At 33.9% G+C, this 11,661-nt stretch overlaps 1 protein-coding gene across 8 annotated transcripts in view; it reads left to right on the top strand.

Moving 5' to 3' along the window:
- The window catches only part of ZNF148 (zinc finger protein 148), a 149,732-nt gene that overhangs the window by 44,796 nt on the left and 93,275 nt on the right, over nt 1–11,661 (top strand). For 6 of the 8 annotated variants that reach the window (XM_008950536.7, XM_008950534.6, XM_055110370.3 and 3 more), the window contains exon 3: nt 7,107–7,242. The gene's annotated coding sequence lies outside the window, so the exon portion shown is untranslated. The remainder of the gene's footprint in view (nt 1–7,106; nt 7,243–11,661) is intronic. The other 2 variants (XM_055110371.3, XM_055110373.3) reach the window with 1 other exon arrangement.

Genomic DNA, 11,661 nt, shown 5'->3' with positions numbered 1-11,661 from the left:
TTTTGCCCTGTTGCCCAGGCTGGAGTGCAGTGGTGTGATCTTGGCTCACTGCACCCTCTACCTGCGGGGCTCAAGTGATCCACCCACCTCAGGCCTCTCAAGTAGCTGGGACCACAGGCACATGCCACCACACCTGGCTAACTTTTGTGTTTTTTCTTGAGATAGGGTTTTGCCATGTTGCCCAGGCGGGTCTTGAACTCCTGAGCTCAAGCAATCCATCTGCCTTGGCCTCCCAAAGCGCTGGGATTATAGACCTGAGCCACTGCGCTCAGCCTGAGAATTCTTTTTCACCTTGTGGATTGAAATTATTTGGAGTTTCAGCAGCCATATTTTAGGATTTTCCTGTTTTTTCCATATCTTCTGATAATTGTCATGTTCAACATTTTTCACTTCTTTACCCACGTTTATTATAATAGGTGTATACACTTAGGCAATAGAGAATGTTATAACATCGAAAAAAGGCTTTCCAACCCTTCCCCATTCAGTATAATCATTGTATATCCTTCCAGACAATTTCTATACATATACAAGCATTTATATGTGTGCTTATATTTACACATTTTTTTACACAAATGAGATCACACCATATTATTCAGTAATATTAAAAAATAAACTTCCACATTTTTGCAAATCATTCCTTTTCACTTTATGCTGCATAGTATTCTGATATTTGGACATACCATAATTTGTCTAGTTAGTCATCTACTTATGGATATTTAGGCTTTTTTTTGCTATTATAAATGATGATGTAGTGAATATTCTTGGGTACACCTTTGCACATATTTAAAAATATATCTGGCTAGGCGCGATCGCTCATGCCTGTAATCCCAGCACTTTGGGAGGCCAAGGCAGGTGGATCACTTGAGGTCAGGAGTTCGAGACTAGCTTGGCCAACATGGTGAAACCCCAGCTATACTAAAAATACAAAAATTAGCCAGACAGGTGGGTGCCTGTTACCCCATCTACTCGGGAGGCTGAGGCAGAAGAATCGCTTAAACCCAGGAGGCAGAGGTTGCGTTGAGCCAAGATGCCACCACTGCACTCCAGCCTGGGCGACAGAGCGAGACTCTGTCTTTTAAAAAAAAAAAAAAATTTTTTATATATGTAAAATTTTATATATATATAAAAAATTATATATATATATCTGTAGTATGAATATACATATATACATATACATATAAATATACATTCATATGTATATACTACAGATATATATATCTATACATATATTTATACTACAGATATATATGTGTTTTTCCATATCTTCTGATAATTGTCATGTTCAACATTTTTCACTTCTTTACTCATGTTTATTATGATAGGTGTATACACTTAGGCAATAGAGAATGTTATAACATCGAAAAAAGGCTTTCCAACCCTTCCCCATTCAGTATAATCATTGTATATCCTTCCAGACAATTTCTATACATATACAGATATATATATATATATATATCAGTAGTATAAATTCCGAAGGGAAAAATTATTGGACCAAAGATTATGTACATTTAACAATTTGGTGGATAAATTGCCTAACTCTAAAAAGAAGGCCAAATATCAGTAGTCTATGAGAGAGGGGATCTCTCTATCTCTTTGACAACACTAGCTAGTATCAAACTTTTTAATATTTGTCAGTTTTTTGTTGATTAGCTTTTCTTATGAGTGAGTTTGAGGATTTTCTCCATTATTATTGGCCATAATGTGTGTTTTCAGTTACCAATTTGGTCATGTGCTTTGCCCTTTTATGGAGCTCTTTATATATTTGTATATTAAGGAAAGGAGCCTCTTGTCATTTTTTTTTTAAGTTTTCCAATTGACAGTTGTATATACTTATGAGGGTATAATGTTTTTTATTTTTGCTTGACACATACATAGTGTATATTTATGGTAACATACATAGTGTATATTTAAATTTTACACACTATTAAAATTACTGTATATTCAAAATAAACACTATATATTTTGATACATGCTTACATTGTGTAATGATCAAATCTGGCTAATTAGAGTATTTTCATCACTTCAAATATTTACCATTTCTTTGTGAGCCTCTTGTCATTTATTAGACAAATTACTTTTGCTCATCTTTTGATTTTATTATTTTGCCCAACGGAAGTTTTCATTTTTTATTGTTGAATATAGTAATCTCAGCTTCCATGGCTGAGGTGGGCAGTGAAGAACAGTTCTCTGTTAGATTTAAAGGTCTTTATCATTGATTATAGGGGCTCACTTTTCGCTCCAGGTTGTAGCATCTCTGAATGACATGAGTCTCTAACTTATACTTTGACTTTTGCTTCTTTTTCTTTTTTTTCTTAAATTAGTTTGGCCAGGTGTCTTTAGGAAGAAAAAGAGTATACATAAATAATTATCTTTTAAAATATAAATAATAGGTATTGGGACTCATGATGGAAGAATAGGTATACATTCATAATGACAACTACAAAGATAAAATGCCTGAGAGCATATTACTTAAAAAAAAATTTGAAACTGTATGGAAGAATAAGAAAGAGTATTTGAATCAGTTACATTTTTTGATAGGAGGATACATATGAGACTCTTCTTCAAATATATATTTAAAGCTGTATATTTTAAGTATTGCGTTTGCTGCATCCTGTAAATTTTGATATTTGTTTTCATTTTCATTCAGTTAAAAATATTTTCTAATTTCCCTTTACATTTTGTCATTGTTATTTAGAAGTTTGAAGTTTAATTTCCAAATGTTTGTGGATTTCCCAGTTTTTTAGTTGATATCAAATTCAATTCTGGTATGGTTAGAGAACATATAAATGTATTTGTTTGTAAGACAGGGTCATGCTGTGTTGCCCAGGCTGGTCTTGAACTCCAGGGCTTAAGCAATCCATCCACCTCAGGCTCCCGAAGTGCTGGGGTTACAGGCGTGGGCCACGTTGTGCGGCTCAGACAACATATTTTTATGACTTCAATCCATTTAAGTTTAGTGAGACTTATTTTATGGCCCCGCGTGTGGCCTGTCCTAGAGAATGTTTTAAAACTGTATGTATTCTAGTATTGTTTGGTAGTGTTTTCTATATATGCCACTTAGGTATAGTTGGTTGATAGTGTGGTTCAGGTCTTCTCTGTCTTTGCTAATTTTCTGTCTAATTATTCTGTCACTTATTTAGAGTGGGACATTGAGATCTCCAAATATAATTGTTGAATTTTTAATTTTTCCTTTTAATAATGTTAGTTACTGCTTCATTATTTTGGGACTCTTTTTAGGTGCATACACAGTTATTATATCTTCCTGATGTTTTGACTGTTTATTATTATGAAATGTCTTTCTTTGTCTCTATAGTCTTAAAGTCTGTTTTGTCTGATGTTAATATAGCCATTCTGTCTCTTACGGTTACTGCTTCTATAGTATATCCTTTTTTTCCCATCCTTTTACTTTCAGTTTTGAATGTAGGATATGTCTTGTTGACAGCATATAGTTGGAATTTGTGTTTTTATCCTTTCCGACAGTCGCTGCCTTTCCACTGGACTATTTAGACCATTCATATTTAATTAGGGATATGGTTGGATTTACATTTGCCATTTTGGTATCTGCTACACACACACACTATATATATATATATATCTTTATATACATATATATCTATATACATATATAAAAAGATATATATCTTTACATATATAAAAAGATATCTTGATGTATGTATATAAAAAGATATATCTTTATATACATATATAAAAAGATATATATACATATATAAAGCAAGTATATATATATACTCATATATATAGTGTCATTTCACTATGGTTTATATATGATATGATCCTTTATATATATGTATCTTTACATATATACATATATAAAAAGATATATATACATATATAAAAAGATATATATACATATATAAAGCAAGTATATATATATATACTCATATATATAGTGTCATTTTACTATGGTTTATATATGATATGATCCTTTATATATATATGTATCTTTACATAGATATAGGTAGATATCACCTATGTTTTTGTTCCTTTGTTTCCTCTATTGCCTTTTGTGTTAAATACTTTTTAGTGTGCCATTTTAATTTCTCCATTGATTTTTTTAACTATATTTTTAAAGATATTTTCTTTGTGGTTGCTGTCAGGATTATGCATTTTAACAGGCTGCTTATTATCAGTAAGCTAAACTTTCTTCCAATGTAGGTCCATTTTCTCTTCTTTATTGTACTGCTATTGTAATATACATCTGTATATATTATAAACCCAGTAGTACAGTGTCGTGATCATTGCTTTATACATTCTTAGGTCTTTTAAAGGGAGGAAGAAATGAGAAAAATATGTTTATGGAGTGTTTTTTGAATTAATCCACATATTTGCCATTTCTGGTGCTCTTCAATTCTTTCTGTGGATTTAAGTCTGATGTGTTTTCCTTTCAGTTTAATGGGCTTCCTTTAGTGTTTGTTTAAGGCAGGTCTACTAGCAAAAAAAATTTTCTCAATATTTGGTTATCTGGGAATATTTTTTCATTTTTGAAGGATAGTTTTGCTGTCTTCTTGGTTGACAGCTGTATCTTTCAGCTTTTTGAATATGTGATTTCACTGTCTTTCTTGCCTCTATTGTTTCTAACTGGAAGTTAGCCACTAATCTCTGCATATGCTGAATCATTATTCTCTTCCTGCTTTCAAGATTTTTCTCCTTGGGTTTGCTTTCAACAAGTTTGACTTTATATTTTCCTACTTGAAATTCATTGTGCTTCTTAGATCTGTAGATTTATTTTCCTTAGAAAAATTAAATTTGGGGCCAGGTGTGGTGGCTCATACCTATAATCCCAGCACAGGTGGGGATTTGGGAGGCCAAGATGGTCAGATCACCTGAGGTCAGGAGTTCGAGACCAGCTTGGCTAACATGGTGAAACCCTGTCTCTAGAAAAATACAAAAATTAGCCAGGCATGATGGAGGGTTCCTGTAATCCCAGCTACTTGGGAGGCTGAGGCAGGAGAATTGCTTGAACCGGGGAGGCAGAGGTTGCACTGAGCCGAGATTGTACTATCGCACTCCAGCCTGGGCAACTCAGTGAGACTCTGTCTCAAAAAAAAAGTAAAAGTAAATTTGGCAAGTTTTTGGCCAATATTTTATTAATTTTTTTTTTTCTGCTCTTTCTCTTCTTTCCTGGTACTTAAAATGTTGGTAAGCTGAATGTTGTTCCATACATCTTTGAGGCTCTGTTCATTTTACTTCCATCTTTTTCCACTCTGTTTTTCAGAGTGGATGGTTTCTATTGATGTATCTTAAAAGTCACTGATTTTCTTTTGCCATAAATCTGTTGAGCCCTTCTGATGAATTTTTTATTTCTGTTACTGTATTCTTAAACTTCAGGATTTCCATTTGGTTCTTTTACATAATTTCTGCATCTTTGTTGAAGATCTCTTATTTGTTGATTGCAGTTTTTCATAATTAAAAAACTTTAAAACATGAGTTCCTTTTAACATATTTAACATATGTATAATAGATATTTTACATAATATATTGTAACAACTCTGGATTGTGATGAGCCCCTCCCCTCTTATTGTTACTGTTGTCATTTCACTATAGTTTATATATGATACAATCCTACTGAGAAAAATAAATTTTATTTTGCACAAAAGTGTATCTGGAAAAAGAGATATACATGAATATCCAGGAAAATTCTGAAATGCAGGAGTACTGAGAGGTGAATAGTTCTACAAGAATTTGAGCTTTTAAAAAAATATATAAACTGTTGAAATGTTTTTTAAAAAATGAATTAATATTATACTTTCTGAAGTTCAAAGAGGAAATCATTAGTGATATGGATGTAGGTGGGAAAGACTATTTATTCTTTTTGCCTTTGTACCATCATAAGCTAATGTAAAATCATAGGATCTTTCATGTATCATCTGGTCTCCACACTTCTTGTGAAGGAGTGTATGTGAACTATTCTTGATAGATAGGAATCTAATATTTTAAGAACCTCCAGGGTAGGAAATTCCATAAAATCTTTAGTCTGTTAACTATGCTCAGAATACTTACTGTCAGGAATTTTTTTTCCTGTGTATAGCCTATACTCTGTTTTTGTTTTGAATGTGCTAAAAATGTTCCATATGATTTTATCTATCTTTTTGTCAGCTTTTCTCTGTCACTGGTAATCTTGCTGGGAATCTTGCTGATTTTATAACCATAGTCGTTTCTGTTGTTTTTGGCCACTAGAATTTTATGTTGAATTTATATAATAGTTTCTTTTAAGTTTTGGCATGCGTTAGTTCTGTTTGTTTGTAAGGCCTGCCATTGTGTTTCTTCTCTCTTCACTTCATAGACTTTAACAAAGCAGATATGATTACTGTTTGTAAGTAGTTTCTTTTTATTTTTTTTATTATTATACTTTAAGTTTTAGGGTACATGTGCACAATGTGCAGGTTAGTTACATATGTATACATGTGCCATGCTGGTGCACTGCACCCTGTAAGTAGTTTCTTCAGTTTTGTTTTTTCTAACCTTTTAGGTTTGTAATTATCTGAATTTCCTTGAATATCCTGTATCTTTGAGGCTGTAGACTCCACATCTAGGCAATTGTTCTTTTTTCCTTTTTTTTTTTTTTTTTTTTGAGACAGAGTCTCGCTCTGTCGCCCAGGCTGGAGTGCAGTGGCGCGATCTCGGCTCACTGCAAGCTCTGCCTCCTGGGTTCACGCCATTCTCCTGCCTCAGTCTCCGAGTAGCTGGGATTATAGGCGCCGGCTGCCACGCCTGGCTAATTTTTTGTATTTTTAGTAGAGACGGGGTTTCATCATGTTAGCCAGGATGGTCTCAATCTCCTGACCTCGTGATCCGCCTGCCTCGGCCTCCCAAAGTGCTGGGATTACAGGCGTGAGCAACTGCGACTGGCCGGCAATTGTTCTTTATAAGGCCAAGTTTATTTCTCATTTACTGTCTACTTACCACTATTGTATTTTCCCAATTTCAAACATAAAAACAAGTCAGTACATTGGTCATTCAGTCATAACTTACTGTATTTAGAAAGAATTTTCACTTCAGTATTCATACCAATTTGCACATATTATATTTGTATAGTATCTTTTCCTACCATAAATAATGTTTGTTGTGTGTGTGTTTTATTGTAGGAATCGGGTGGCATAAGTGATTAAGGTGGTATTGAGGATTTCTGAAGCCTATGAAAGGTAGAAACTCAACCATGATTTCTTTTTCAACTCTACAGCATTCCTTTCCTTGAAGTCTTCGTTTTTACCTTAGTCTCGGGTAATTTTAATACTTATTTTTCATAATCTTGAATAAATAAGTTTTTTCAAATATAAAGTCATTGTGTTCAGCTGCTAGAATTTTATACTGAATTTATATAATAGTTTCTTAAAGTTTTGGTATTTATATTTGGAAGAAACTAGTTTTTTTCCTGAGAAAAGAAATTTAAATGATGAATAATGATGTCATTTTAGACTCTAACACAACAAAAATGTGTAGTCTTAAGTGAAATTTAATTGAGAGTTATTTTCTTGGTTTAACACTTTTTCTCAACAGGGTATAGCATTTTTTACCCCCTATCCTGAACACATATACACGCATTAAGTTTCCCAGAATTTTCAGAGAAACTGTTTTCACACCGAGGAAAGTTAGACATGTTAGTCAAATTTAATGATGTTTGCTATATAATTTTTAAAATGTGAGAAAACATATCAGTTTTTATACATCTATACATGTTGTATGTATGCCTGCACTAATATAAGGAAGCAGTCTTATAGATAATTCAGTAATCACTTAAGTTTGATATATTAGTATATAGACTTGGCTACTGTGACAGAGGCTTATAAAGGTAGAAATATGTTTATATTTACTTGAAAAGTCTGTGTAAACTATCTTGAGATTAAATGGAGGCTGCAAAATCACTGTGTCCCAGGGCTCCTTTGTCTTGCTCTGCTCTTCTTCTATGCAGTTTCTGTATTGTGGGCGAGGATGGTTACCATTGTGTCTGCTAATAAGAAGAAAAAGAGAAGGGCATTCTCTTTACCTTTAAGAGGAGTTTGTGTATATCACTTTCACTCAGATCCCTCTGGCTCTAACTTTGTCACATGTCACAACCAGTTGCAAAGGAGGCTGGGAAGTGAGTGACTCTGACCTAGGCAGCCATATGTTGCACTTAATTTTTATTACTGCATAAGAAGGAGAGAACAGATTCTGGGGAGATAGCCAGCTATCTGTCACATTAAGGTTTGAGTCAGATTTATTTTCATTAAAAAAAAAAAAATTGCCTCAGGCCTGTAATCCCAGCAGGCTGGCAGGCTGAGGCTGGTGGATCACGAAGTCAGGACATCGAGACCATCCTGGCTCACACAGTGAAACCCTGTCTCTACTGAAAAATACAAAAAAAATTAGCCGTGCGAGGTGGTGGGCCCCTGTAGTCCTGGCTACTCGGGAGGCTGAGGGAGGAGAATGGCGGGAACCTGGGAGGCATAGCTTGCAGTGAGCCGAGATGGCACCACTGCACTCCAGCCTGGGTGAGAGCGAGACTCTCTCTCAAAAAAAAAAAAAGCCTTAAACAGTTAACTTTTTTGTTGTTGTTCTGGAATGAGTCTTGGTTACTGTATAGTATGTATTAAAAATAACCATTAGCAATCTAGGCATAGTGGTATGTGCACAGTCCCATCTCATGTAATTAAAAAAAAAAATTAGGTGTTTAACATTTGTTCATAGTATACAGGGAAATTTTGTTTTAAGAAGTTTTTTAAAAATATTTCTTTATTATGTAAGATTACAGAAACTATAGTTTGAATATTAATGTTTGAATTATTGATATTGGCATAAAATGTAATGGATGCAATGACTAGATCCAACAGAATGTCAGATTCTGCTTTGCGTGAACTTTTTTTTTACCTTTTCCCTCCCCCTCTCCTTGTTAAGATAAATTATAGCTGTTTCTTAAACTGTTTGGATTTCCGTAAATTTGATGTTTTAGTATTTCTAAATACTACTATCTTCTTGATGTTACATTGTTTTACAAAACAGATGATAAGTATTTGGAATGCAGAATATGCCTAGATTCTGTTTTATTTGAGAGGGGCTTCAGTGTGGTATAGAAATGCCTGTTAACTTTGACTTACTCAAATATTTATAAATTATTTTTCTGTGGTGAAAAAATAGAGTTTTTTTTTTAAAGCTTTTAGGTTTTTAAAGTCATATAAAATGATTATTGTTAACGTGTAAGTTTTCTGATTAATACTTGTGTTAGCAGCTGTTTAAATAGATATTTGTTTAAACATCCTTTCTTGTTAGCACTGATCAGAGACCATTTTGTCCAGTTACCATTATTATAAATGATGTTCCTATTAGGATATTTTGAAATAGTAGTACTTTAAAAATTAACATGGTTTAGAAGATACGTTTTATAGATACAAAATGGTAGTTATACAGAGGTATATCTGAAGAGGTCTTTGAATGTACTTAGACAAGAAATAGATTTTGTTTTATTAATAAGAGATGAAGTAGTTTCTGCTCAGATCAAAACTATACTTTTCAAGGATGAAAGCAAATACAAAACTTCTTCAGAATAACAAATAGCAAATTTGTTAAAGGTTCTGGTATTAATCATGGGTTTCATCTCACCAAATGATCTGGAGGCCGGTTGATATTTGTATTTCTAATGCTGATATTTTTAAGGTATAATTTCTCACGGTTAGAAACATAGGTTAGAAATGTTAATATCCAAGTTAATGTAGCTGGCATTCTCCAAATAACAGAGTGCTTTGGATCAGAAGTAATTTGTGAAATCTAGCTTTTTTCTTTTACCTGTTTTCAGAACAAGTTCCTTTGAGTGCTTCTCTTTTGGCTTACAAGTGAAGTTTCATTTTAGATTGAATGGGTTCTGTTACAAAGTCAGGGGAAGAGGTATTACTGAATTTGTGAGAATATTTTAAGTTGGGAATTACTCTTTTTATACAAAAGACGATGATGATTAGGTTCAGAAGCTTGCCTATTATAACCTGCTTTGACTCATAGTTGAAGTTCCATATTATTCAAAAAAGTTTATGGAAAATAATATTACTACCAAACTCAATAAATGAAACAGAAACGTAGGATCTCTAAGTGAGAAATATTTATTTCTTTCGTGCTCAAATGCAGATTAATTAAAGGTAATAAGTGACACATGGATGTTCATGTACATTCGGAAAGGGAACTTGGTGCTTTAAAAAATTTTAGAGCATATAGCACAAGCCTTCAAATCTGTTTTCATTTTAAAATGTACAGCCTTCTTTTTTTGATACAGGTGTATCATTAGGACTGACTGGTTTTACATTTATTAGCCATATTTAGGATTATTTTTAAATTTTCAATTGGAATGGGAAGGTAGAGAGATGTTCCTGGTAAGGCTTTGAGAAAACAGAGGAAGGAAGGTGGCTTAAGAAGATACATTTAAACACATGAAAAAGAAAGAATGGCTGAGGAGAAATTCACTGAGATATGAGTAACAGGTAGAAAATTGGAAAATAGAAAACGTGGAAAGTGTTGAATCCTCCCACAGGAGAAAAGGGGATTCTGTGTCGGAAAGTTCTCCTGTAGTAGCCATGAGGTGGAGTAGTCAGCTAAGGACAGTTTGATTGCTTTGCCAAGCCAAGCAATGATGACAGAAGGCCTTAAGAGCAGGTGGTGAGAGGACAATGAGAGTTCAACTACTTCCTAATGTGTCCAGGGCCTTTTAAAGTCAGGAAATAGTGTGATAAGGTAAAAAGTGCATTGAGTCAGGTAAGTCTGGTTTGAAATCCCAGTTTCCTTCTGAGCTATGTATCCTTGGGTAAGCCCCAATTTGTCTGTTAAATGGGGATATGCTGTTACTGTCTTGAGGGTTATTGTAAATATTAAGTAAGGTAATATATTTAAAGGTGCCCAGCACAGTGTCTTACATCTCAGCACACATTAGTTGTCTTTCCTCTCCAGGTTTTCATAATTTCTGAATTTTAGAATACAGACATAAACATATTAATTTGGAAAGACCTCATTAATTGTATAAAACTCCCATTACAAAAAACCTCAGCAAGCATTTTTTCCCCCAGTTTTTAATTGACCCTTGTAGAACAAGCAAGCATTTTTAAGAGCCTTGTATATTTGATTAAAAATGAGTAGTAGTGCCCAACTTGTCCATTTGTAATGCTTCTGTTAACTTTGTCCTCTGAAGACGAGCCCAGACAGTTCCCCGAGTTTTGGACATAATTGTCAAAAACATTTGTATTAAAAGCCTATGTATTTAATTCCTTATTAAAAGCCCCGACCCAAAACTGTTTACTCTGTTTCAACTTAATATAAATCTATAAAGCTTAGTTTTTAATTACTTACACATAATTGATTAGAAACATTAAATTAGAAGATGACCACAAGAAGAGTCAGCTATTTCTTCTGGTAGACAGGAGAAAGGTAATGGCAGATAATTTACGTTCTTTTTAAGTAGCCCTCTGCCACTAGGCTTAAATGACTAGAGGGTTACCTAAGCCACTGCAGTTAGGCTTTTACACAGCTGAACTAAACACGTGTCAATAGGAAGGATGTTAGGTGTGTGTGGGGGTTGGGAGTGGGAGCCGGGAGGGGAAATTTAATGGAACTGGAAGTTGTGTTGTGGCCCCCTAGATACCCCTGTAGACAGTTTCTCTCGCAGAGGGATGGTGATGAGGGAAGAAT

Source organism: Pan paniscus, chromosome 2, assembly GCF_029289425.2.
Source record: "Pan paniscus chromosome 2, NHGRI_mPanPan1-v2.0_pri, whole genome shotgun sequence".
Lineage (NCBI taxonomy): Eukaryota > Metazoa > Chordata > Mammalia > Primates > Hominidae > Pan > Pan paniscus.
The sequence above is the reverse complement of the archived record's forward strand: the minus strand, read 5'-3'. Positions and strand labels throughout refer to the sequence as shown.